The sequence below is a fragment of the Dendrobates tinctorius genome, unplaced genomic scaffold (assembly GCF_039654945.1).
Source record: "Dendrobates tinctorius isolate UK_male_01 unplaced genomic scaffold, ASM3965494v1 ptg000121l, whole genome shotgun sequence".
Taxonomy (NCBI): Eukaryota; Metazoa; Chordata; class Amphibia; order Anura; family Dendrobatidae; genus Dendrobates; species Dendrobates tinctorius.
The window spans coordinates 6,815,350-6,841,869 of NW_027361789.1; the positions used below are offsets into that span (position 1 = coordinate 6,815,350).

General features: G+C 46.7%; 1 long non-coding RNA gene across 1 annotated transcript in view; it reads left to right on the plus strand.

Annotated features, from left to right (window-relative positions):
- Positions 1 to 26,256, plus strand: part of LOC141046840 (uncharacterized) — a 160,003-nt gene extending 133,747 nt beyond the window's left edge. Inside the window, exon 3 of the long non-coding RNA XR_012219676.1 lies at positions 26,040 to 26,256. This is a non-coding gene — a long non-coding RNA (uncharacterized lncRNA). The remainder of the gene's footprint in view (positions 1 to 26,039) is intronic.
- Positions 26,257 to 26,520: the final 264 nt, after the last annotated feature.

A 26,520-nucleotide genomic window follows, 5' to 3' on the forward strand; every position in this document is an offset into this window, starting at 1 on the left:
GCCACTTTGATGTCACCTTTTTTTTGTAACTTTGGGTTTCATCCTCGATTTTCTTCAGGGCAGGTGGAGCCCTCTGCCTGCCCAGGTGTTGACACTGTGGTGGAGAGAATGCACCAGATCTGGGACCAAGTGGTGGATAAGTTATCTCTCTCCCAGGAGAAGGCCCAGCGGTTTTCCAACCTATATAGGACCAGTTTAAGGTTGGTGATATGGTGTGGTTATCATCAAAAAATATTGCTATGAAGGTGGCTTCTCCTAAGTTTAAGCCTAGATTTATTGGACCTTACAAGATTGTGGAGATTATTAATCCGGTCTCTTTTCGTTTGGCTCTTCCTGTCACATTTAAAATCCATAATGTGTTCCATAAATCTTTGTTGAAGAGGTTTGTTGAACCTGTTGTTCCGGGGGTGGCACCTCCAGACCCTGTATTGGTTGAAGGTAACATGGAGTATGAGGTAGAGAAAGTACTAGATTCCCATCTGGCTAGACGGAGACTCCAGTATTTGGTTAAGTGGAAGGGTTATGGTCAGGAGGATAATTCCTGGGTCTCCGCCTCTGATATTAATGCCAAACGATTGGTGCGTGCCTTTCATCGGGCTCACCCTGATCGCCCTGGTGGCATAGTTGAGGGTTCGGTGACCCCTCCTCAAGGGGGAGGTACTGTTGTGAGTTCATTTTCCCCTTCATTACTGAGGCCCAAGGAACTCCCTCTTCTGGTAAAGAAAGGTAGTGAGCCTGATTGTCAAACACCTGAGGCTGATGATTGTGACTGGCTGAGTGAAGTTACGGACTGGATATAATGCTGCCGACGCCCTTCTGCCCTGCGGGTGATTTCTCTGTGGGATCCTTGGAGACCAGTCTGAATTCCTGCTCCTCCAAAGCTAAGTTTGCTGCTCGGCCTTTTGCTTTTGTGCTTTGACTTTGTTTTTGCTTTGTTTTTCTGGATTTCTGCCATTCCCTGCTGGGGTGTGCTGAATTCATTTAGCTCTGTCTTCTGAAAATACCTGAGTCCTGATTCAGTTTTTGAAGCCTAGCTGCTTCAGGGCCTTTTTCATATCAGCTGGTTGGCTTATGTCTTTGATAGGGTTTTGGCAGATTGCAGACAGCAGCCTTCCTGTCCTTTCCTATCTAGGTAGTTTTGGGGCCCCGTCTTTGCTCAGTCTATCTTTCTGTCTGTGTTAGTATTTTCATCTTGCTTCACCGTCATTATATGTTGGGGGCTGCCTATTGCTTTGGGGTCTGCTCTGGGGCAGTTTAGATTTCCACTTTCTTTCTTTAGGCCTATGTATTTCTCCGGCTGTGATCGAGGCGTCTAGGGCATCGTAGGAACCCCCCACGGCTACTGCTAGTTGTGTTGATAGGTTCAGGGGTCTGCAATCTGATAGTTGCCAACTTCTCTGGTTTTCTGGACTTAGCTTGTATTTCTGCTTTTGCCTCCTACGGTGACTCATTAATAACAGCTCCCCAAACCATCACTGATTGTGGAAACTTCACACTAGACCTCAAGCAACTTGGATTGTTTGTCTCTCCACCTTCCTCCAGACTCTGGAACCTTGATTTCCAAATAAAATGCAAAACTTACTTTCTTCTGAAAAGAACACCATTTCTTTTTCTCCTTGGCTCAGGTAACACGCATCTGGTGTTGTCTATTGATCATGTGTGGCTTGACATAAGGAATGTGACACTTGTAGCCCATACCCTGGTCCTGGATACGTCTGTGTGTCTCTTGAAGCAATGACTCCAGCAGCAGTCCACTACTTGTGAATATCACCCAAATTTTTGAATGGCCTTTTCTTAACAATCCTTTCAAGGCTCCGGTTATCCCGGTTGCTTGTGCACCTTTTTCTACCTTACTTTTTCCTCCAACTCAACTTTCCTTTAAAATGCTTGGATACAACACTCTGTGAACAGCCAGCTTCTATAGCAATGACCTTTTGTAGCTTACCCTATTTGCAGAGTATGTCAATGACTACCTTCTGGACATCTGGCAAGTCAGCAGTCTTCCCCATGATTGTGGAGCCAAGTGAAACAGACTAAGGAACATTTTTAAACGCTTAGGAAGCTGTTGCGGGTGTTTCTAGTTAATTATTCTAATTTACTGAGATAATGACTTTTGGGTTTTCATTGGCTGTAAGCCATATTCATCAACATTAACAGACATGAACTAGATTACTCTGTTAGTAATGACTCTATATGATATGAGTTTCAATTTTTGTATTGAAGAACTGTAGTAAATGAACTTTTTGATGATATTCTAATTTTGTGAGAAGCCCCTGGTTTTGTCTATTCAGTTTTGTGTGGTCAGCCAACCCCAGCTGGGGCTGTGCTGAATTTCCATTTTTATGTTACTGCTTGTGCCACTTTGTTTTTGTCCCTTATTAGATTGGCCTCTTTTTGCTATGCTTTCAGAATATGCCAGAGTGCTGATATAGTGGGCGAAGTCGAGTGACTTCAGTATTTTTCTATCAGACGTGTTGGACATTTTTTGCAGGGTTTTTTGTGTGATTGCAGACAGTGTCTTTTTTTCCTGTCCTGTCTAGTTAGTGTGGGCACCATTGTTTGCTCAGCCTATTTTCCTACCTGCGTTTGTGTTTTCATCTTGTCTCACCGACAATATATGTTTGGGGGCTATCTATTCCTTTGGGGTCTGCTCTGGGGCAGTTTAGATTTCCCCTTTCTTGCATTAGGCTTATTTAGTTCTTCGGCTGTGTCGAGGCGTCTAGAATCATCGAAGGTACGCTTCACGGCTACTGCTAGTTGTGTGGATGGGATCAGGGGTCTGCAATCCGCTTAGTTACCAACCTCTCTGGTTTTCTGTGGCTTAGCTTGGTCTTGCTTTCCTCCTCGGTGACCCAATCATAACAGGAAGTAATGTAAACATAACATCCCACAGCTATTGGCTGGGAAAGAAATAGCAAGTGCAAGTGCTGACCCTTAAAGTGGGCAGAAGTGCATGGTCGCATGCCATAAGGACATGGATAGAGGACTGACTGGAAGTATGCAGAGCAAGGGAAAGGGAGGAACTGACCGCAGCATGGGGGAGTAAAATGACATGCCAGAGACCCTGCCTGTCAGAGCAGGACTCCGGCGTGGTGCTAACAGTACCCCCTTTATGCCCCCTTTTCTTCAGGCCATCGAGGAAGTTCTGGAGGAGAATCGGAGCATGGATGTTTCCCTTAGGCTCTCAGGACTTCTCTTTGGGACCAAATCCCTTCTAGTACAAATCCAGATGACGCAGAATGGGAGCGGTGGATAAGGACCGTTTAAGAGAGTGGAAGGCCTCTTCAGCCTCAGAGGACCAGTTCTTTGGTTCGGCTCCCTTTCGGGTCATAGCAGAGAAGGGAGCGGTCAGTGAGTGGAGAAGTGAGGAATGAATTGCCGATAATAATTGGCAAAGACAAGGAATCTCTGGATTGCTTTTACTCCCATGGGCAGTGGCCACATAAGGATAGAAGAGACCTTCTCAGGATCCATCCTGAGTCCGGTTTCTGAGATGATGTAACCCAAAAATGTAAGGGAGGACTGTTCAAAAATGCTTTTCTCATACTTGGCGTAGAGATGATTCTCCCTAAGATGCTGAAGAACTTGCCGAACTGCTTCTCTGCGAGGCCAGATTTGGAGAAAACACCAGGATATCGTCCAGATACACAACAATGCAGGAATAAAGCAGGTCCTGGGAGATATAATTGATGAACTCTTGAAAAACTTTGGGGGCATTACTGAGACCGAAGGGCATTCACTCGGTATTCACTCGGTGTTGAAAGCAGTCTTCCATTCGTCCCCCCGGTGAATGCGGATTAGATTGTAAGCGCCTCTTAAGTCTAATTTGGTGAAGATCCTGGCACCTCTTAATCAATCAAACTACTCGGGGATCAGTGAGATACGATATTTATTTTTCACCGTGATCTGGTTGAGACCCCGATAGTCTATACAGGGTCAGAGTGATCCGGCTTTCTTTTTAACGAAGATAAACTCAGCCCCAGCAGGAGAGGAGGACTTCTGAATGAACCCCCTGATCAAATTCTCCTGAATGTATTCTGACATAGCTTGAGTCTCAGCTGGGAAGACATAGTAAATTCGACTTCTAGGGGGTGTAGGCCTGGGAATCAAGTCGATAGGACAGTCATACGGCCTGTGGTCTCTGCTTTTTTCTTGTCAAGCACATCAGCAAAGAACCAATAGGCAGATGGCAAACAGGGCAGCGATGTCGGACAAGATGGAACCTTAGCCGGACGTACTGGAGCCAGACACTTCTCATGACAGGAATGTCCCCAGCGGAGCACCTCTCTAGTTCTCCAGTCCAGCACAGGTTCATGCATAGAACATTATTCTCTCTGTATGAAGCATCCCAATGCAGACCTTAAGTGGCTCAGTAGCCAGACGAACCGTCTCCCGAAGAGTTCCCCCATCATTATTGCCAGAGGGTTCTGGAGCGGATGAACTGGGATTTGGAACTGATCCACTACAACCAGGAGGATAAAATTTCCGGCTGCCCCGGAATCCAAATACTCAATGACTCAATGACTCAATAAACGTGGATTCAATTGTTGTCACAGCCACAGTTAGGGTCAGTGGTAGAGAGGTGTGTCTTCTGTCTAGGGAGGCCTTTCCTACCGACCCTAGATGCTGGAGCTTCTCCGGCTTCACTGGACGGACTCTAATACAGTGACCCATATCTCCACAATACAGGCACTGGCCTTTAGCACGTCGATCCCTCTGTTGCTGTTAAACGAGAGCAAGGTGGTCGATCTGCAAGGGTTCAGGTCAGTCCTCGACAAGGGAGGGCGAAGGAGCAAGCGTTCTTTGAAAAGATGGAGCCAGGTGCCGCGATCCTCTTTCATGTGCCACCTCACAAGCATGCTCATGGAAACAAAGGTCTATACATATGGCAAGGGAGATCAGGTCATCAAATGTAGCTGGTAGGTCTTGACCAGCTAGCTCATTATTAATGTCTCCAGAAAGCCCCTCCCAGAACATCGCCACCAAAGCTCTGTTATTGCATCTGAGTTTGGACACCAGAGTGCAGAAACGTACTGCATATTTCCCCACAGATGAATTGGACTGACGTAAACAGAGAAGAGTGGAATCTGCAGAGGTGGTTCACCCAGGTTCATTGAATACTTTGCGAAAAGCTTCCAAGTATGCAGGCAAATTGAAGATGATCGGATCCTCCGTTTCCCATAATGGGTTCACCCACACCAGGGCCTCACCTCCAATGTGCGACATAAGGAATGCCACCTTTGCTCGGTCCAACGGGAAGTAGTTAAGAAGAAGTTTAAAATGTAGCCAGCACTGATTGATAAACCCTCGGCAGAGCTTCTGATTGCTATCAAAGCCTGGTGGAGCTGCAAGTCAAGGACCTGGATCTCGAACTAGGCAAACTGAGAACTCTCCGGGGAAGACATGGCCGCTTCAACATGCGGGAACTCTGGAGAGATGTTTAAGGCCTCCAACTTGGTGGTTAGGGACTGCTTGTCTTTCTGACAGCAGAGCTTCTGGTACATGGTCTGAACAGGCAGGATCCGGGGTCCAGCAGGATTCATGGCCTGAGCAAATTGTCATGGACGTGGTTTGTGGAACCACTGCGCCATGGTCCACGGAGAGTCTGGAGGGGCGTGACTAAGCGAGCACCTGACTGTTCACTATCGCCTCTGATGGTGAGGTTAGATTTGGCTCAATATGAACTCCAGGTGTCAATCCAGGACAGACCAACAGACACGCAGCAGCTGGATTCAGAGGACAGACTGGATGGAGTAACAGGTAGAGTGTGAGTCAGAGAGCAGCAGAGTTCACATCAGAGTGCAGCAGAGAGTTCGAATCAAAGTGCAGCAGACAGAGTCCGCACCAAAGTGTAGCAGCGGAGTTTGTATCAGAGTGCAGCTGTCATGGTTTGAACAGGGTTCTTGCCCTGCACTCACGGGGTTAAGTGTTTGTGGCCTCTTTCTGGATCTGGGAGGGGCGATCTTTACCAGGGTTCTCTGTTAGCTATACTGTTGTTCTGGTGTGTCTGACCCCTGGTGTGCGTGTATTCTGCGTTGCTTGTTTGCTTCACGTGTATGACCCGGTCTGTTCCCTCACTCTGTACTTTGTCTCTCGCTTTGGTACTATTGTCTTCTCCGGTTCTGACCTCCTGGCTTGGCTATCGTTACTCCGTTACAGTTTGTCCCTATTGTACCGTCTATTGCCCATTCTGGTTTTCAGACCTATTGCTACGTCCTGACTATCCATTCTGTCTAACCCTTTGGTACTGTATTGCTATCTTGTGCTTTGACCCTGGCTTCATCTGGTTTCTGTCTCTGTCTATGCCCCTTGGTAACATTGTCCTGTAGTTACCTTTCTAGGAGTTTCCCTGCAGCTCCTAGCTCTGTGGAGCTTAGGCCACACCCCCAGCAGTCATGTGCTTCAGGTCCTGATACTCTGAAGCACGCATCGTCACAGCTGCTGCCCTGCTCCACAGGTATCTTTGAGAACTGTTTTTGTACTCGGGACACCCGCACTGGCTCAGTGAGCAAGTGCAGTGCGGGGGTCCTGACAGCAGCAGGCAGAATGTTAGGTATCGAGTCCCCGCCACTGCACAGGTTGAATCTCAAGCCATGTCCTCTGCAGTCTCCCATTTTTCTGCAGCTGCAGAGGTTCCTGCTCAGTAGAGACATCGGTCCCAGTGTCTTGCTCAGGCTATGCGTCTGGTTGCTGCTGCCGCCCCAGCTTCAGTTATAGCATCCAGCAATAGTCAGCGGCGAGCAGATGCTCCTGGGAATAAGTCCTGCTTTTCTCCATCTGAGCATTCCCGTGGGATGACCGCTCATTGGTGGTCGAAGGTCACATGCTCAGGTCCTCAAACAGCTCGGATTGAGCCATCAGGAAGTTCTCGGAAGGCTGTGGTTATAAAAGGCCATGCGGCCGTGCGCTAGTATAGACAATGTGGAGTGAGTGTTGTATGCAAGTATGAATGTCTCTGGTGACTAACTCATTATGAAACCCCTACCCTTGGTACGCATGTGTTGATCAGCCCTGCCAGGTAGTGCCTTGGCTGATAGTGCAGGTAGGAGGCAGAGTCAGGGCCTAGCTTCAGCGCCAAGTAGTGGCTTGCTTGTACGCCACTGTGCACTTGGTCTGCACTCCACAGTGGCCAGCGTCTATTAGTGGTGTTCGCAGGTGCAACGCCATGTGCCTAGTGGATCTAGAGAGGCTCATACCCTGCGTCCTTGGGGCAGAGTCTTGTGACCGTACACTAGCGCTGACTCAGCTGTGCCCTGTGACAGTTAACAGGGTACAGCATCTGTGTTATGCGGTATCATGGCTCTGTGATGCAACAGAACCCATCGCTACTACATACTGGGTGGCTTTTAGCCCACGTGTGTCCAGTGTGATACTGCCATTTAGTGTCTGCCATTACCGAGCAGCAGTTAACATCTCTGCACGGTGGACCCCAGGCTGCAAATGCATCTTAATACCATTTAATTTTATTTGGTGCGTTCTGCCAGCCCTAACACAGGATCTGCATCAGAGTGCAGCGGGTGGGATTTGCACAGGAGTGCAGCAGGCAGGTATGCGACCTTACACAGCATAGACTGCAAACAGGAAGGTTGCTCAGGCACCTCCCCAGTGGGGAGGAAGCAATATATACTTAATGTCCCACAGCTATTGGCAGGGAAGGAAATAGCAAGTGGACGCATTGACCCTTTAAGAGGGTGGGAGTGCATGTGCACGTGCCCTAAGGACATGGCTAGAGGACTGACTGGAAACATGCAGTGCATGGGGAAGGGAAGAACTGACCGCAGCATGAGTGAGTGAAGTGAGGCGCTGGAGACCTTGCCTGTCAGAGCAGAACTCCGGTGTGGTGCTAACAGCTACACTCATCAGGAGAGCTTTAAACTAGAACAATGTGGGAAGGGAAGCAAAAGGCCAGAAAAAGCCATACTCCTGACATATACTATTGAGAACACTGCTATTAGAAGTGGGAAGAAAGAACAAAAACAAAAAAAATCTAAATAATAAAAATATTGGAGAAAGAGAAACCAATCACAAACTAAAATGTTTCTATACAAATGCACAAAGCATGGACAACAAACAAGGAGAATTGGAATTACTAACTCAAGAAAAGAATCACTGAAACTTGGTGGAACGATACATATGATTGGAATACAAGGCTAGAAGGATACAACTTATTTGCAAGAAACAGACTTGATAAACGAGGAGGAGATGTCGCATTGCATGTTAGAAAAGTGTATATCTGCACAGAGATTGAAGCTTCAGAGACTGGGAGTTCTGTGGAAACGGTAAGAATACTAGGAGAGAACAATGGATAGGGCATCATTTTAGGTATTTACTACAGGTCACCTGTGCAAGCTGAAGATATGGATGAACTCTTTATGCATCAAATGCCCAAGTTCTCCAAAACATTTGACATAGTGGTCATGGGAGATTTCAACTATCCAAATATTTGTTGGGAATCTCAGGCAAAACTAACAGGTCAAGCAAATTATTATCCTCTCTTGCTGACAACTTTATCTTCCAAAAGATAGGGGAGAAAACAAGGAGATCTGCTACCTTGTATCTAATCCTTATAAACAAGGAGGAAATGGTTGAGAAGATAAGAGTGGCTGGGACCCTAGGAGGTAGCGACCATGCTATTACAGAATTTTGGATAATTAGAAGAGGAAGACCTGTGAAAACTCAGACGTCAAGGTTAGATTTTAGAAAGGCAAATTTTAAGGGACTCAGAAAGAGAATCGGAGCGATCCAATGACTGGATATCCTTAAGCACAAAAATGTCCATGAAGAATGGGAAATTTTGAAAAATGAGATTCTCAAAGCACAATCGTTAACAATTCCAAAAAGAGGGAAGAATAGGAAGCATTTAAGGAAACCAGGATGGATGAACACAGAATTTAAGCACATGCTAAAAAGTAAGAAAAAATGTTTATCAAATGGAAAGAAGGAGGCATATCTAAGAAGATTATAATGCAGTCTGCAGAACCTGCAGAGAACAAATCAGATTATCTAAAGCTGACAATTAATTATGGATTGCAATAAAAAAGGATTTGGGGGATATGTCAAAAGTACAAGAAAAGTCAAAGATGCTATAGGATTTTTACAGGATGAAAATGATGAAATGGTAAGAAAGGATGTTGAGAAGCCCGAACTTTTACATTTCTATTTTGCATCTATTTTCTCTCAGAAAGGAAATGTAACATCATCTGATCTTCACTGTCCTATTAAAGGAATAGAATAATCCAGGCTATTTATAAACAGAAAGATAGTGAGGGAATACTTAGCTTACATAAATGAATTCAAGTCTCCAGGTCCAGTTGAATTACACCCCAAAGTACTGAATCTTTGAAAATTCTTGAAGAACAGGAGAAGTTCCAGAAGACTGGAGAAGAGCAAATGTTGTTCCTATCTTCAAAAGGGGAAGAAGGTGGACCCAGGGAATTATAGGCCAGTGAGTCTGACTTCTATACCAGGAAAGATCTTTGAACAAATTATTAAACAACATGTATGTAAGTACCTGGATAAGAATGAAGTGATCAACCAGAGTCATCATGGCTTTGAAACTAATAAGTCATGTCAGACTAACTTTATTTCCTTCTATGACAGAATCACTGACTGGGTGGATCAGGGAAATGCAAGTATATCTTGACTTCAGCAAAGCATTTGACAAAGTATCTCACACTATCCTTATTGAAAAAAAGACTAAGTATGGAATGGGCAAGGCAACTGTTAGGTGGATTCATAACTGGCTTGGTGATTGGACCCAAAGAGTGGACGTAAATGGCTGCACATCCAGTTGGAATAATCTCTCAATTTGGATACCACAGGGCTCTGTCCTGAGCCCTGTATTATTCATTGATAAAGATATCATTGATTTAGATGAAGAAATTAAGGGTAAACTATTTAAATTTGCTGATGACACAAAGCTAGGAGGGATAGCTAATACTAAAGAAGAGAGGGGATTCAAAAATATATAAATAAACTGGAGCAGTGAGCAGCAACTAACAGAATGTTTTTAACAGGGAAAAATGCAAAAATACATCTGGGCACTAGAAATGAAATAAGCATATACAGAATGAGAGGAACAGAATGAGTCAACAGTGTGATGCAGCAGCAAAAAGGCAGAAACAATTCTAGGATGTATTAACAGAAGCATACAGTATAGATCATATGAAGTCATTATTGCCATCTACTCCTCTTTGGTCAGACCTCGTCTGGAATACTGTGCCCAATTTTGAGCACCATATTTTAAAAAGACATCAACAAACTGGAGCAAGTTCAAAGAGGAGCAACCAGAATGGTGACCGGTCTGCAAACCATGTTCTATGAGGAAAAGTTACAGGATTTAACATAGTAACACAGTAACATAGTTATTAAGATTGAAGGGAGACTTTAAGTCCATCTAGTTCAACCCATATCCTGTCCTAACCTGCCCTAACATGTAGATCCAGAGGAAGGCAAAAAAAACCCATGTGGCAAACAGTAAGCTTCACATTGGGGAAAATCAGACTAGCTCCCTGGATGAACGCAATATTAAGGAAACTAGTGTATATACACTGTAACATCATACTTTTCAAGAAAGGCATCCAGTCCCTTCTTAAATTTTAGTAGGGAATCACTCATTACAACATCATATGGCAGAGAGTTCCATAGTCTCACTGCTCTTACAGTAAAGATTCCGCGTCTGTGATTACGCTTAAAGCTTCTTTCCTCCAGACGTAGAGGATGCCCCCTTGTCCCCGTCACAGATCTAAGGGTACCGTTACACCTAGCGATGCACCAGCGATCCCGACTAGCGATATGATGCAGTCAGGATCGCTGGTGCATCGCTAGGTGGTCGCTAGTGAGCTGCCACACAGGCAGATCTCACCAGCGACATCGCTGGGGACGGGGGTCGCTACTTACCTGTCAGACGCGGCGATCCTGCGTCCTCCTGCCCGGCTCCACGCGTTGCTCGTCGGCGCCACAGGAAGCGCAGCAGGAAGTGGCCGATGAGGAATGGTCCAGGACCTTCTCGCACGATCAGCGATAACCAGCGGGGAGCCTGTCGGAGGTAAGTATCACATGCAGCGATATCGCTAGCAATATCGCTGCAACGTCACAAAATCGGTGACTTTACAGCGATATTGCTAGCGATATCGCAGTGTGTAACGGGGGCTTAAGAGTAAAAAGATCATTAGAAAGGTCTTTGGGAATGTTTACTTTGAAAAAAAAGACTGATAGGAGACTTAATAGCTGTCTACAAATATCTCAAGGACTATCACATTGTAGAAGGATCATCTTTATTCTCATTTGCACAAGGAAAAACTAGAAGCAATGGGATGAAACACGGATTCGATATTAGAAAAATCTTTTTGACAGTTAAGGTGATCAATGAGTGGAACAGGCTGCCACGAGAGGTGGTGAGTTTTCCTTCAATGGAAGGCTTCAAACAGAGGCTGGACAAACATCTGTATGAGATGATTTATTGAATCCTGCTTTGAGCAGGGGGTTGGACCAGATGACCCAAGAGGTCCCTTCCAACTCTACCATTCTATGATTCTATGATTCTATGATTCTATGTCTTATTACAGATCCTCAATGGGATTTAGCTCTGGGCTGGGAATGGGCCATTCAAATGCATGGATATGCTTTAATCTAAACCATTCCATTGTGGCTCTGGGACCCCTGCTATCTTTTGCCATTGTTTCTACTGTCAGTTGTCCATGCTTTTATACGAAGATTCTGGAATAAAGTTTGTTGGAGTGCAACCTTTTGGTGCTGGATTTTTTTAATACCGTCAAATATATAGGTATTGCTGCTGATACTGTCTCAGCTACTTTTTTGAGGTCTAACACTGACACAGGCAGGGGTCTGCTGGGCTGTCATGTGATGGATAATAGAGCTTATCTTGGCAATAAGTCCGTTTGGATTCCTTTTTGGAAGCTGTAAAAAAAGTGTCTATTTTACTGCATGAATTTAAAAGCATGGCTGTTCAATACTCATCACTTAGCTTCATGTTAACAATATGTCTGTTCTCCCACAAGCATGGTAGCATGCAGCCGTAGGGGGGGTGTCGAGGCAGAGTGTACCTGCGTGCTGGGTCCAGAACTTGAAAGGCTGCATCCATTGTTCCCGGGAGGAAGCCGGAGTGAGACAGACCTTCCCCTGTTGCCTGTCAGAAGCTCTAGAGAGGAGGGGCTTCCTGCTGTCAGAGGGAACACAGAAGAGGAGAAAAAAAAGTGCGCCCGGGCAGAGCAGCGTGCAGTCAGTCAACCAGAAGGGCAGGGACTGCTTTGCTTTGGGAAGCAGTGTGCCCAGCAGTGATCCAGAGAAAGAGCCATGCAGAGCTGTGCAATGCAGAGCCGTGCAGAGCAAAGCCGTGGAGAGCTGTGTATACAGAGCAGAGCCGGGCCTGGTGTTGCAGCAGCCACAGAGAGTAGTGCTCTTGCCGGGAGCATCAGTGCCAAGCAGATCAGTATCGCCCGCCGCCAACAGTGGGGACCAGGGAGAGTGGGACGTGTGATGTGAGTCCAATGACCACCAGAGAGAACAAGGTGCCGTACACAACATGACCGTGAGTACCGCACATGAGCTGCCCCAAGAGAGACCACACATGGGACTGACACTTGCGCCCTGATGTGGGCAGAGAATAGTTGTCCTTACCCTTGTTACCTGATTACCCCAGTTAAGATAGTTAAGAAGCCACGTTCGGCTCGCACAGGACTGTGGCCCGTGCTTTTGTTAGCCACATCACTATATGGACAAGAGGCAGTGGAAGGTACCAGAGACTGACCACTGCCGCCAGAAGACCAACGACTACAGTACCATTCTGGAAAAGGCACTGCGCCCGCCGTTGCCGGCGCTATTGAGTTTGCAGCAGGAGCTGCAGTTTTAGGACTTCCTGATATGCTTGCTACCGAAGTGTCGTTATTTGTGCTGTTGTACTTCACATTGCCAATTCAAATTGTGTAACTCTTTATCTCCCTGCATGGAGTATTCCTCTGTAAATTAACCTGTCCACCCTTGCTCTGCCTCCTGTCCGTCACTGCATCCTGCGTTCCTGTGCTTTACTACACTTGGCGTAGTCGGCAGGATGCAGTCTATGGGTGCAGGGGTGGCAGACTAAGCAGTCAGGGGTGCCCCAAGGGCCAGTATACCACTGAGGGCAGTAAGGAGTAGGGATGAGCTTTCTGATATTGAAATATCGGAAATCAACTAGATACTTGCGATATCAGAGTTCCGATTACGACAATTTTTTCACATCGGAAATCCCATAATCCTTCAACCTCTGAGCACTCCGTGGAGCCAATCAGGAGCTGAAGAATTGCTGACAACATTGTGTAACTCCCCTAAGCTTGGTAGGAGGTGTCCAAACTTGCTAGCTAGGGGCTGCGCTGCGATTGGCTGGCTGGATGGTGTGATCAGGCAGTATAAAAGGCTGCGCCTGCCATTTTAGCTTTTCTCTAATGTGAAAGCAGATAGGGATAGGTTGCTGTTGGAGATAGGGAGAGATCTCGGATCTAATAGCGATAGAAATTGTTTTTCAGCGACTGTAGCAGCCCCTGTGTGTTACAGAAGCAGTCTTTTTCCTCACTGACCCCGCTCAGTTTCATTTTTTGTGCTGTGCAGGCTCTCCGTGAGATGCTTAGTGAGACAGTGCAGAGCACATTCACTGCAGCTGCTGCAGCTCCTCTTCCTGCAGCACTGTGTGGTGTGTGTCTCACTGCCTTTTCTTTTAATCCCTTGTGTAGGCCACACTAGATTCAAATAAAGTGTAGCAGACACAACATCATCATACAGTGCCATTAGTGTTTCTTATACCTGTTAGTAGTCCTACAGTAATAAGCACACTAATTCCTAATAATTTCTTTCTTGCCATTCTGAATCCAACGATAGAGATGAAGAAGGCAGGGAGTAAGGGACGAAACCGCGGCGGCCACGGTAGAGGTGCATCAGCAGCTAGACATGGTGCACATCCAGAGCAAGCAGCAGGCCCAAGTCACTCAGCACCTACTTTCACCCGTCAGCAGTCATTAATGCACAGCTTGTTAGGAGTGCAGGGCCAAAGGCTGATAAGAGATGATCAAGTAGAAACCGTTGTTGGTTGGATGGCAGCTGAGGAATCCACCTCAATGAGCACAACATCCTCCCAGGACCTCTCCACCACATCCAGTCAGGCCACTGAAGAGCAGCACCCATCTGCTTCTTCACCGCCCACTAAATTGCCCAGACATTCAGAGGGCCAGGAGCCAACCTTAATCCTCTTCTCAGAATCTGTTGGTTTGGAATCTGTGTGCCATCCAGACAGCATTCCTGCAGCTGAAGAAGAGGTAGTGTGCACAGATGCGCAACCACTGTGTCCATCTGAGGAAGAAGTGGAGTGTGGGCCAGTGCCCACAGTGGCCAGACCCCAGTCAGCAGATGATGATGAAACTCAGCTGCCAGTTTCTGCTGACGAAAGTTTATTGGATGACGAGGTTCTTGACCCATCATGGCATGCTGAGGGGCAGCAAGCAAGTGGGGATAGCTCAGAGGAAGAGCTTGCAGGTGTGGCGCAGCGTGGCCGTCCACATGGGAGAGGAAGAGGGAAAAATTGGTTGTCGGCTCCCTCAACTTCAGCACCCGTTAGGAGCAGGGCTCTTTTAAAGAACACAAGGGGTGCGCCCAAGAGTTGTGGTGCATGGGCCTTTTTCGACCAAGTTGCAGATGACGTTACAGTAGTAAGATGCAAGCTTTGTCGACAAACTGTGCGGAGAGGGAAGAACATCAGCAACCTTAATACCACCAATATGTTGACGCATGTCAGGAAGAGGTACCCTGTGGAGTGGCAGCATCACACCCAAGATGATTCGCCACCTGCAGCTGGTTCCCCACCTTCCACCTCTTCAGCCACAGCGGCCACCTCTTATTCCAGCTCGCAAACAGCTGCTCCCGCTTCCTCGCCAGAATGCCAGGGTGCATCTGCAGGCAGTGTTGTACGGCGGCACACTGTCTGTACTTCGTCAGCATCAGCATCCCAATCGCTGGCATCCTCACACTCCCAATCCAGTGTGCAGCCATCTGTCACACAGGTGTGGGAGAAAAGGCACCCGTACTCGGCAAACCACCCACGAGCACAGGGCATGAATTCTCAGCAGTGGAAATGCTACCATTCTGGCTGGTGAGCAAGCCAGCCTTTATCGATATGTTGGGGTTTGCAACCCACAATACAGCGTTCCCAGCCACTTCTACTTCAGCAGACAAGCCGTCCCCGCCCTGCAACAGCATGTGGAGTGTAAAATTAAGCATGCGCTACAAAATGCAGTTAGTAGCAAGGTCCACCTGACCACCGACGCGTGGACCAGTCAGCATGGCCAGGGACGCTACATTTCCATCACCTCCCATTGGGTAAATGTAGTTGAGCCTGGAACTGAAGTACTGTAGACAATGCAAGTGCGCGGGTCCTGCCAACTCCACGAATTGCAGGCCTCTCCTCCGCACAAATTGACTCCTCCTCATACTCCTCGTCAGACTCGCCTGCACCCAGACGTACCACAACAACCAATTTCAGCACTGCATCGGCCAAACATCAACAGGCCGTGTTGAAATTGGTTTATCTGGGTGATGTTAGCCACACCGCAACCGAGCTGTGGAACACGCTCAAGGAGCAGAGCGACATGTGGCTTGCGCCGCTCAACCTCCAGCCAGGTATGGTGGTGTGTGACAACGGCCGAAACCTGGTCGCGGCTCTGGGCCTAGGTGATCTGACTCACATTCCATGCCTTGCCCATGTCCTAAACTTGTTGGTGCAGAGTTTCCTTAGGAACTATCCTGACCTTGAGGAGCTGCTGCACAAAGTCAGATACAAGTGGTCTCATTTGCGGCATTCAAGCATCGCGCCTTTCAGCCATGCAGCGCAGATTGGGCCTGCCCGAGCACCGCATCATTGTTGACCTCCCCACCAGGTGGAATTCGACTTTGCATATGCTGCGGAGGTTGTGTGAGCAGCAACCTGCAATTATGGAGTTGCAGCTGCAGCAAGCGCAAAGTAGGCGACACACATCTCAGCCCTCCCACTTTACAACCACAGAGTGGGCATCCATGAAGGACATATGCACCACTTTGAAGTGCTTCAAGGACTCCACTCTGATGGTGAGCACGGATGCTGCCCTACTCAGCCTGACTATTCCCCTTATATGCCTTATAGAATCATCACTTAAAGGACTAAGGGATGAGGTTTCTCTGGAGGAGGAGGAGTATGATGAGACACTTGCACCAACCAGGCAATCTTCATCGGCCCGGTTGGTACAAAGGTCCAGGCAGGACATAGCAAGCGAGGAGGATGAGGAGGACTATGAGGATGAGCCAGAGGAGGAAAGTACACAGCGCTCTACTAGTAGTCACCAGATAGAGCGTGGATGGGGTGATGCAGAGCAGCCAGAGCACATTCCTCCAGCTGGTGACAGTGATGCATGGCCAGTTGGCAGCCTTCAGCGCATGAGTGACTTCATGCTTCAGTGTCTGAGAAACGACCCACGCGTGGCTCGTGTTCTCCACACAAATGACTACTGGGTGGCCTCTCTCTTAGATCCACGTTACCGGGACAGCCTTCAAAGCCTAATTACACCGTTGAACCGAGCGCGTAAAATGCAGGAGTACCAAGATGCACTGGTTAATTCACTCATGTACTCTTTTCCACAGCATAGCAGTGATGCTCGTGCACTAGCAGGCACCTCAGTGCGTCCTGGGCCAGCGGAATCCGTTCAGAAGCCGGTAGCAGAAGCAATATATCTGCTACTGACAGGTTCAGTCTACCCAACCTGTTCCAACGGTTTCTGAACCCGCAAACAGTTCGGGCACCATCAGCACAGACAGTGCAACGCACTAGGAGGCAACGTTACCGTGACATGGTGGCACAATACCTCTCCACCCCTGTCAGTGTGCTTCAGGATGGATCTGCCCCCTTCAAGTTTTGGGTCTCCAAGCTGGATACATGGCCCAAGCTTAGCCAGTATGCCTTGGAGGTCCTGGCTTGTCCTGGTGCCAGTGTGATTTCTGAATGTGTCTTTAGTGCAGCTGGCAATGTACTAACAGAACAACGTACCAGACTATCCGCTGCAAATGTGGACCGGCTTACATTCCTAAAAATGAACCAGGCCTGGATTTCTGGTGACTTTTGCTGCCCTGGGCCAGAGTAGACAGGTTACATGCATGGTTGGTAGCAGTATGCATGCTCTGTCATGTGCCTATGTTGCACACAGCGTCATCTGTTATGCCAGTGCTCTGGCCTCTACTACCAACATCTAGCACCTGGTTCTGTGACTGACTCTTTCACCTCATACTGTTTTCCATGGGCTCTATTACCGCCAGCTAGTGCCCATTTCCGTGACTGCTGATTTCACAGCATGCCGTGTTTCTGGGCTCTAGTACCGCCACCAAGTGCCCATTTCCGTGACTGCTGATTTCACAGCATGCCGTGTTTCTGGGCAACAGTAACACCAGCTGTACCTCGTTAGACCAAAGTGGAAAAAAAGGACGATAGATGCCAAACACCTATAGGCAGAAGCACAAGAGGCGGGATCCAGCCACGCCGGCTGTTTCCTGGCAGTGAAGTGCGGACACAGGTGCCTCCCCCGAGGGGTAAACCGAGTTCCAGCATCGCCAGCTGGTTCTCGGGAGTGCCCAAGGGCATGGGTACCTCCTGCTCCAAACCGTGTTTCGACAACGCTCGCCGTTACACGGTTGTGTCCGCCGCACTGTTCCACGCCCCCGCCGTACATCATTCCGGCTCAGTTTGCTGTTATCCGTGGTGTCGGCAGTGTAGGAGCCCCCTATGTGGACTCCGGGACCGGCACTCAAGGCTGGTCTCGACAGTGCTAGTAGGCCCTCCTCCTCCCCTGCTGCGACTGCGGAGTAAAGAAGACTGTGTCCGGGTTGCGGGAGCAAATGTGGCTCTTGCACCTTCTGCCGAGAAGACATTACTCCGGTAGAAGACCCAAGACAGGAAAACAGATGCAGAAGACCCAAGACAGGAAGACAGATGCAGAAGACCCCAGACAAGAAGACAGATGGAGATGTCCCCGGACTCCTGTCTTTTTGCTCTTGAACTTGCGTCTTTGTGGGGGTTTTTTGGGCTTCTTGGCAGTGCTTTTGGCTTATGTCACTACTACTTTGTGGTATCCGGGCTACTATAATGTCAGCTGTTGTCCAGTACAGCCACTGGCACTTTTACCTTCTGCTGCTTATCTGGGTTCCAGTAACGTCAGCTGGTTCTCAGTAGAGTCAATGGCTTAGGTCCCTCCTTTGTGGTATCCGAGTTCCAGTAATGTCTGCTGGTCCTTGGTAGTGCATTCTGGCACAGGTTACCTCCTGCTTAGTTATCGGCCTCCGGTAACGTCAGCTGGTGCCCGTTAGCTCCATTGACTCTTATGCTGATTTCTGCTGCCTATACGGGTTCCAGACTCACCAGCTGGTTCTCTCAAGTTCCTGTGCCTACTGTTACTTCTGCGTATTTCCTCTGGGTTTGGAACATTCTGCGACCAGCCAATAGCAGGATAACCATAGACAGAGGTTTAGGAAGCAGTAGGAGCAGATGTACATGAACCAAAAGCAGAATATCAATATGCAGAATTACTGAATAACAGTAATATAATCAGCAGAAGAAGACTAAGCATGGTTTAAAGGGAGTGTATCCGTTCCTCCACGTGGTGCTCCTGGAAACTCCCTGCAAAGCAAGGTGAGCTGAACGCGGACACATGTCAGTCAAAGGGCATATTGACACCTCCACCGGCAGTTTTAATTTAATAATGTAAAATCACTAACCCTAACTATCCCAAACCCCTAACGTTACCCTAACCCTTACCCTACTAACCATAAACCCTAACCCTACCCCAACTAATCCTAACCCAAGGAAAAAACACCGCTGTTAAGAAGATGGCAACCAGTTTTCCTGCTACAGCTTTCGCTCTGTGCATTTTTCTAGCGATTTTTTTTTGCTCCTCTGCCTCTGCAAATTCCTTCCCCATTATCCTGAGGTGTTTCCCCTCCATTTTATCCATTATATAGCACTGTAGTGGTCATTTTGTAATTCCGATTTTTTTCTCCCATTGACTTGCATTGATATCGGAAATCGGAAATTCTGATATCCGATATTTTTTCAATATCGGAAATTGGAATTTCGATACGATATCGGCAAATATCGCTCATCCCTAGTAAGGAGCAACCTCCCAAAGTTTACTGGAAGTAACACCATGTTGTGGAGCAGGACTGAGTGGATCAGGGGGATGATGAGGATGTACCCCATGACCCCTGCGTTAGATGCGGAGATTTCCTTGATGGCCATAGAAGCAAGGGATTCCGTCATGCTCCGACCTCCCCATGAGCGAGACACTTTTGACAAGGTGTTACAGATACTAGTGGAGACGCATGGTGACCCCACAGATGTAGGGGAGTTATGCATGCATTTATTTAGGCGTATTCAAAGAGGGGAGACTGTGATGCAGTATATGAACGTGCTACAGGAAATCCACACTGCCATTATTAAGAAAGACGGCGCAGGCGTAGGACCCCCTGACCTAGTGCTGCGAGACTAATTGGTGACAGGCTTGTGAGACGTGCTGTAAAGCAGACTTTGCGGGAGCGCTTGCGGACAAACCTGCGCATGACGTTTGCTGAAGTGGAGAGTGAAGCGCATATACGCAAGCAGGAGCAGGGGATTGCAGCCTTGACAGGGATGGTCCGGTGTTGCAGAGTACCCACCCCGAACAAGGAAGAGCCAAAGTGGTCCCACGAATTACAACAAGGAATTGGAAAAATTTGGGAAGAAATCGAAGGCCTGGAGAAAACCCTTGTTGCTGTCTTGGAGCTCAGCATCATACCCCAAGGTAACTCGGAGAAAAAAATAAAGGAAGTTAGAGGAGTGGTGCGGAGCATCAGAAGTACTCCAGCAGTTCCCCTATATTTGCTTCCAGGTCATGGAGTGAAGAACGATCGCAGATGGGATAAGCTTCCCGCAGAGGCCAACGATCCAGACTGAAGCGCCCACCAGAGAGGCACAGAAGAAAGTCCTGGACGTGTGGACAACTGGGACACCTGTCCAGAAGTTGCTCGACCCAAGACAGTCGACAGCGAAGATTTATTCACCTGTCCGAAGGTACTGATAATTGGTGAGAACAAATGGTATGGCGAGAGGAGAGGAGCTGCACCTAGAGCCAGACAGAGCCACGATGCCGGATGCCGAGAAGAGATGGAGAAGGTGTCGACTGTCCACGGTGAGATGTCTGTGCTCTCCAGGCGCATGAAGGCGAGTCTGGTGAAACTCCAACCTGGATTCGAAGATCCCATCTGTGAGATTCTACCTGAAGGAGAGGAAGGGATGTCTGCCCGAGTGGTCCACCGGAGTAAAACACTACCTTGCCCACCACAAACTACTGACAGAGAAGAAAAGATGACAAGTGCTCCCGAGATGCCCGCTCCTACAATTCCCGTTTATGAGAAGGAAGAGACACTAATCTCATCCTCTGAAGTGGAAAGTTTGCCGCCCGCCAGCTCAAGGGACCCTGATCCATTGGAAGAATTGCAAGATGCCCCTGAGGTACCACCACCAGAATTAGTAGACTGTGAAGAGGAAGAAGGTCTTGGGTCTTGAGACATTGCCTCTGGCAGCTATGGATAATGAAGAGGGAGAATATCCTGACCCGCCATATGTGGACTCAGAAGATTGCTGCTCCATGGAACCCACATGAACTCCTGTTCTCTGCCACTACCCAAAATTTGGAGAACTTGTAATGAGCCTTATTGGCAGAAGATGGAGCCAGGAAGGCAGGAGTGGTTGCGAAAATTATGGGCATCTATCGGCCCTCAGAAGAGCATAATGGAGTATAAAGAGTTCTCTCCCGTGGAATGGCAAGAGAGGGGTAATGTAGGGGGGTGTCAAGGCAGAGGGTACCTGTGTGCTGGGTTTGGAACTAGAAAGGCTGCATCCATTGTTCCCAGGAGGAAGCCTGAGTAAGACAGACTTTCCCCTGTTGCCTGGGGGAAGCTCTAGAGAGGAGGGGCTTCCTGCTGTCAGAGGAGGTGCGGAAGAGGAGAAAAAAAGTGCACCTGGGCAGAGCAGTTTGCAGTCAGGTGAGCAGTGTGCTCCGCTCCCCAGCCCGACACAGAGTACCAGCACTGCGACAGGGCGGTTTGAAGTTGACCAGAAGGGCAGGGACTGCTGTGCTGAGGGAAACAGTGTGCCCAGCAGTAATCCAGATAGAGAAAGCCATGCAGAGCAGAGCCGTGTACACAGAGCCGAGTCGGGTGTTGCAGAAGCAACCGAGAGTAGTGCTGTGGCCGGGAGCACCAGCACTAAGTAGATCAGCGTAGCCCGCCGCCAACAGCAGGGATCAGGGAGAACGGGATGTGTAGTGTATGTCCAGTGACCTCCAGAGAGAACCAGGTGCTGTACACTACTTGACCAGAGACCGACCACTGCTGCCAGAAGACGGACCAGCGACTACAGTTCCATTCTAGAAAAGGCACTGCGCCCGCCATTGCTGGCGCTATTGAGTTTGCAGCAGGAGCTGCAGTGTTAGGACTTCCTGATACGCTTGCTACCGAAGTGTCGTTATTTGTACCGTTGTACTTCACTTTGCCATTCAAACTGTTTAACTCTTTACCTCCCTGCATGGAGTATTCCCCTGTATATAAACCTGTCCACCCTTGCTCTGCCTCCGGTCCATCACTGGATCCCGTGTTTCTGTGCTTTGCTACACAGCTTGCCATGCTTCTCAGTACAACTGAGGGCCCAGTGGTTTCATTGCCAAAAAACTGCTGTGACAGTAGGTTGTCATGGCCAGCATCATCATCCTCATTTTAACTCTGACTGTCTGTCTTGTTCCCTGACTGTGCCAAGTCTATGTTCCCCTCACATTTACTTGCTAATGATTATCGCCCTCTTTCAAATCTTACAGTATTTGACATGGAGCTTGAGGGTCCCTAACTGACACAGGGTGATGTTGACCGAGTGCAAATTGGTGTTCTCCATTACTTCTTGCATACTAGTGAGTGTTTTTTGTAAGATAAATATTAGCTGGAATGTATAGTTGATTCCACACATCCCTATTGACAAATTTTGTCATCTTTTCAAAGGGCTTCAGTAGGGGACATGCATCTTTCATTAACTGTCAAAGTCAGATCTTAAAGTAACCATGCTCCAATTTTGCAACTTTAGGATGTAGTCTGTCACTGCTTTATGTTGTTTGTACAAAAGCTGCAGTATTGAATTCCAACAGATTACAATGTCGCAAACCAGGTGGCGCTCTGGCAGCCAGGTTTTGATAGTGCTCTGAAAACCCTTTTTTTCTTCTTTGGAAAGAAATGTTGCTTTATTAATTTTAGGATTTGGACAACACATGGAATATGCGTTCCTTCCGACAGAATAAAAAGCTAATTTGGCCCAAAGGATCTTTTTGATGAACATTGCATGCAATGTATATCACCAATGTCAGCAACCTCTTCCTCTGATTACCTCAACTTCTCCTCTTCAATCCTAATTAATAACCAGGTTTGGTCCACCACAGAATCATCATCTTCATCAGCATCCCAGTTTCAGCCAACAAATGCCTCCATGTGTGAAATAAACAGCACTCTTGCACCCCACCTGATTCTCACCCCAATATTTGCCTTGATTCTTAGTGCTCATACCACCACTGGTATCAGAACCTGCAACACAGCTGGGCATTAGAATGGTGCTCTCCATCTCCTCCAGGACCCTGTCTTCTGATAACAATAATTGACTATTCATTGCTTTCAAAAAATATCAACTGGAAGAAGTTTTTCTGGTGTATTATGTTTCTTAGTCATCAGGTTGCCGTGGGGTAAAAGAATATGACGTAGAATCAAAATAGGTGTCTTTGATGGATTGGAAGTTCAACTACGTACAACATTAAGTGTTATGATGGCGTAGGAGGTGAATTTAGCAGAATACTGACTCCAGTTCATGGTGTCGCTGTCAGTGGCTACATCATCAAGTAGTGATTGAAATGAGTAATAGGACAATAGGACATATACTTTACTATGCCCTCTGCTTCCTCCCCACTAATAGACTTGCCCAAGGGAAAATGTGGAGGAAATGTGACTTGTATTTGTTATGTTGCCAGCAGTGTCAGTTGTGCTGCTGCTAGTGGCGAAGACATTTTTATCCATGATATTAGATTTTTTTTTTCTTTAACCTACCTTGCCCATTGCCTGTGGCAAGTTTGGATTTAGCATACATTTTGGATACAAAAAAAAATGTTTTATTAATTTCTAAACTTTGTTGACAAACTTAGTCAAGACTGATAGAAAATGACATCAACCAGTTATGCTAAGCACTGGAAAGGGTTTACGTGATACACAAAAATGATAACTCAACTGAAATATGTCTGTAATACCAGTATGCATACATGTGTCTCCAATTTGACAATTTAACAGGTGTGGCAAAGTAGATCTGCACAGATAAATGTCTCTATTTACTGTAGGAATTTATTTACAAATTTTTTGGATAAATCAGTTGAATTTTCCCTAGCCAAAAATGACCTTATAAAAACTACTGCCAGGAGGTAGGAACACTGTGTAAAATTTAGCAACAGATAACAGAATAGTTATTTGGTATACCATTGCCGTAATGGAATATTGAAAGAAGACAAAAAGTAAAATTTGGATAACTGTTCCTTCTTTCACTTTTTTATCTGTTTCAGGGAATGGGGAGATGTTTTTGCTTTAATATTCTCCCACCGTTAACAAAAAAATGTTTAACCCTAAATAAAAAGTTGTTAAACTTTTATTGTTTTTTATAATAATAATAATCTTTATTTTTATATAGCGCTAACATATTCCGCAGCGCTTTACAGTTTACACACATGGACATTCATCACTGTCCCCGATGGGGCTCACAATCTAAATTCCCTATCAGTATGTCTTTAGAATGTGGGAGGAAACCGGAGTGCCCGGAGGAAACCCACGCAAACACGGGGAGAACATACAAACTCCTTGCAGATGTTGTCCTTGGTGGGATTCGAACCCAGGACTCCAGCGCTGCAGCGCTAACCACTGAGCCACCGTGCTGCTTTTATCATTTTTAATCTTTTTTTTGTTAAAACATTGATGATCCTCCCTCTTCTACCAATCTTAAAATGCTAGATTGTGAAGATGCTTCAAGTAGGTTCATAACTAGAAATGATCATGTGGCGCCAATGGTCATGGGGTGTACGATATTTAAAGTAGATAATTAAAATATTTATTCCAAAAAATAAAGAGAACTATTAATTTAAGGCCAGGGTCACATTTGTGAGTGCGATGCGAGAAACTCACCTAAATACCTGGCATTGTCACCGGCGGTTCAGAACAGAGCAGTGCCGGGTATTGACGGGAGAGACTCGCGCGAGTTTCTCGCATCACACTTGCAAGTGTGACCCCGGCCTAATGGTGAGAAACAGGAAAAAAAAACATAGCCATGTGCTTTTACAATATAGTAAGAGAACAAAAAATCTAGGTAATTATCAATTCCCACAAGGAAGCACAGGCAGCTGACCGCTGTATTCAGGTGGTATGTGTATGCGCAGGGCCACCCTCAGGGCATTACTGTCCTTACTGTCCTATGGGGCCCGTCCTCAGATTATACTGCTACATTATACTGCTATGGGGGTGCATTATACTACTATGGGGTACATTATACTACAATGGGGGTGCATTATACTACTGTGAAGGTGCATTATACTGCTATGGGGGTGCGTTATACTACTATGGTGTGCGTTATACTGCTATGGGGGGTGCATTATACTACTGTGGGGGTGCATTATGCTAATGTGAGAGTGCATTATATTACTACATGGCGCACTATACTACTATGGGGGTGCATTATACTACTATGGAGGTGCATTATACTACTTTGAGGGTTCATTATACTGCTTTGGGGGAGCATTATACTATTTTGGGGGAGCATTATACTACTATAGGGGTGCATTGCACTACTATGGGGGTGCTTTTTACTACTGTCAGGGTGCATTATACTACTATGGGGGTGTATTATACTACTATGAGGGTGCATTATACTACTATGGGGTGTAGTATACTGCTATGGGGTGCATTATGCTACTATGAGGATGCATTATACTACTATGGGGCTGCATTATACTACTATATGGGTGCATTATACAGCTATGGGGTGCATTTTATTACTGTGAGGTTGCATTATACGATGGGGGTGCATTATACTAATGTTGCGTGCATTATACTGCTATGGGGATGCATGATACTATTATTGGGGTGTATTATACTACTGTAGGGCTGCATTATACTATGGGGGTGCATTATACTGCTGTGAGGGTGCATTATACTGCTGTGGAGGTGCATTATGCTACTATGTGGTTGCAATTTACTACTATGGAGGTTCTTTGTGCTACTATGGGTTTGCATTATACTACTATGTGGTGCATTATACTGCTATGGGGGTGCATTATACAACTATTGTAAGGGGGTACAAGGTCCCATCAGTTGCTCCCTCTTCTCAGTGTGACCCCCCGTGCACTTTTATGTACATGTAATGTTTCATATACAGCTCTAGCAAAAATTAAGAGACCACTTTCAAATGTTCAGTTTGTCTGATTTTTCTCTTTATAGGTATATTTTTGAGTAAAATGTAAATTGTTCTTTTAGTCTATAAACATCTGACAACAAGTCTCCGAATTTCCAAGCAATAAATTTTGCATTTTTTTTCTAAAAATTAAAAAAAATTCAGGATGAGTTGTGAAATCAATATTTTGCTGAATAACCATGATTTTTAAAAACAGCTTTCATGCGTCTTGGCATGCTTGCCACCAGTTTTTCACACTGCTTCTGGCGCAAAAATTTAAGCAGTTCGTCTTTGTTTGATGGCTTGTGATTATCCATCACCCTCTTGATTAAATTCCAGAGGTTTTCAATAGGGTTCAGGTCTGGAGAATGGGCTGCCCATGAAAGGGTTTTGATGTGGTGGTCTCTTAATATTTTCCAGAGCTGTATGTGTTATGCCTTGTAATGGACTGTATTGTAATGTGTATGTTTCCCCTTTAATGCCTGTCTAGTTAGGGACAGAAGTAATTAAATAAGGGATCTGGACCTGCATCCACAAGGAAAAAAGAAGCTACTGCTTTCTCAGAACTGTCCGGATACGTTGACCAGGGCAGACGTGTATTGCAGACGGGACACTGCCAGACCCCCTGGACGGGAGAGGTCTGTTTCCCGGGGCTAAGGACTGAGGACTAAGGATTGAAGATTAAGGACTAAAGACTGCAACACGGGCCCCAGGATTCTAGAAGGGCCCCCGCTTCTGAAGGGGTTATCCCAGCACGTGGACTACTGTAAATCTTCAGCTGCTGCAGCTGCTGTGGGTGCGGCTGTGGAGAGTGCAGGGAGAGATCAGTAAATCCAGTGTTGTACTCTTTCTTATTATATACCATCCCTGTTCATTAAATGTTATTTCCCGATGGACAATGGCTTCCTTCCAGACTCTTATTTGCCTGGACTCCTGTGACCAGAGGAAGAGAAGGTAACCTGTGGGGAAAA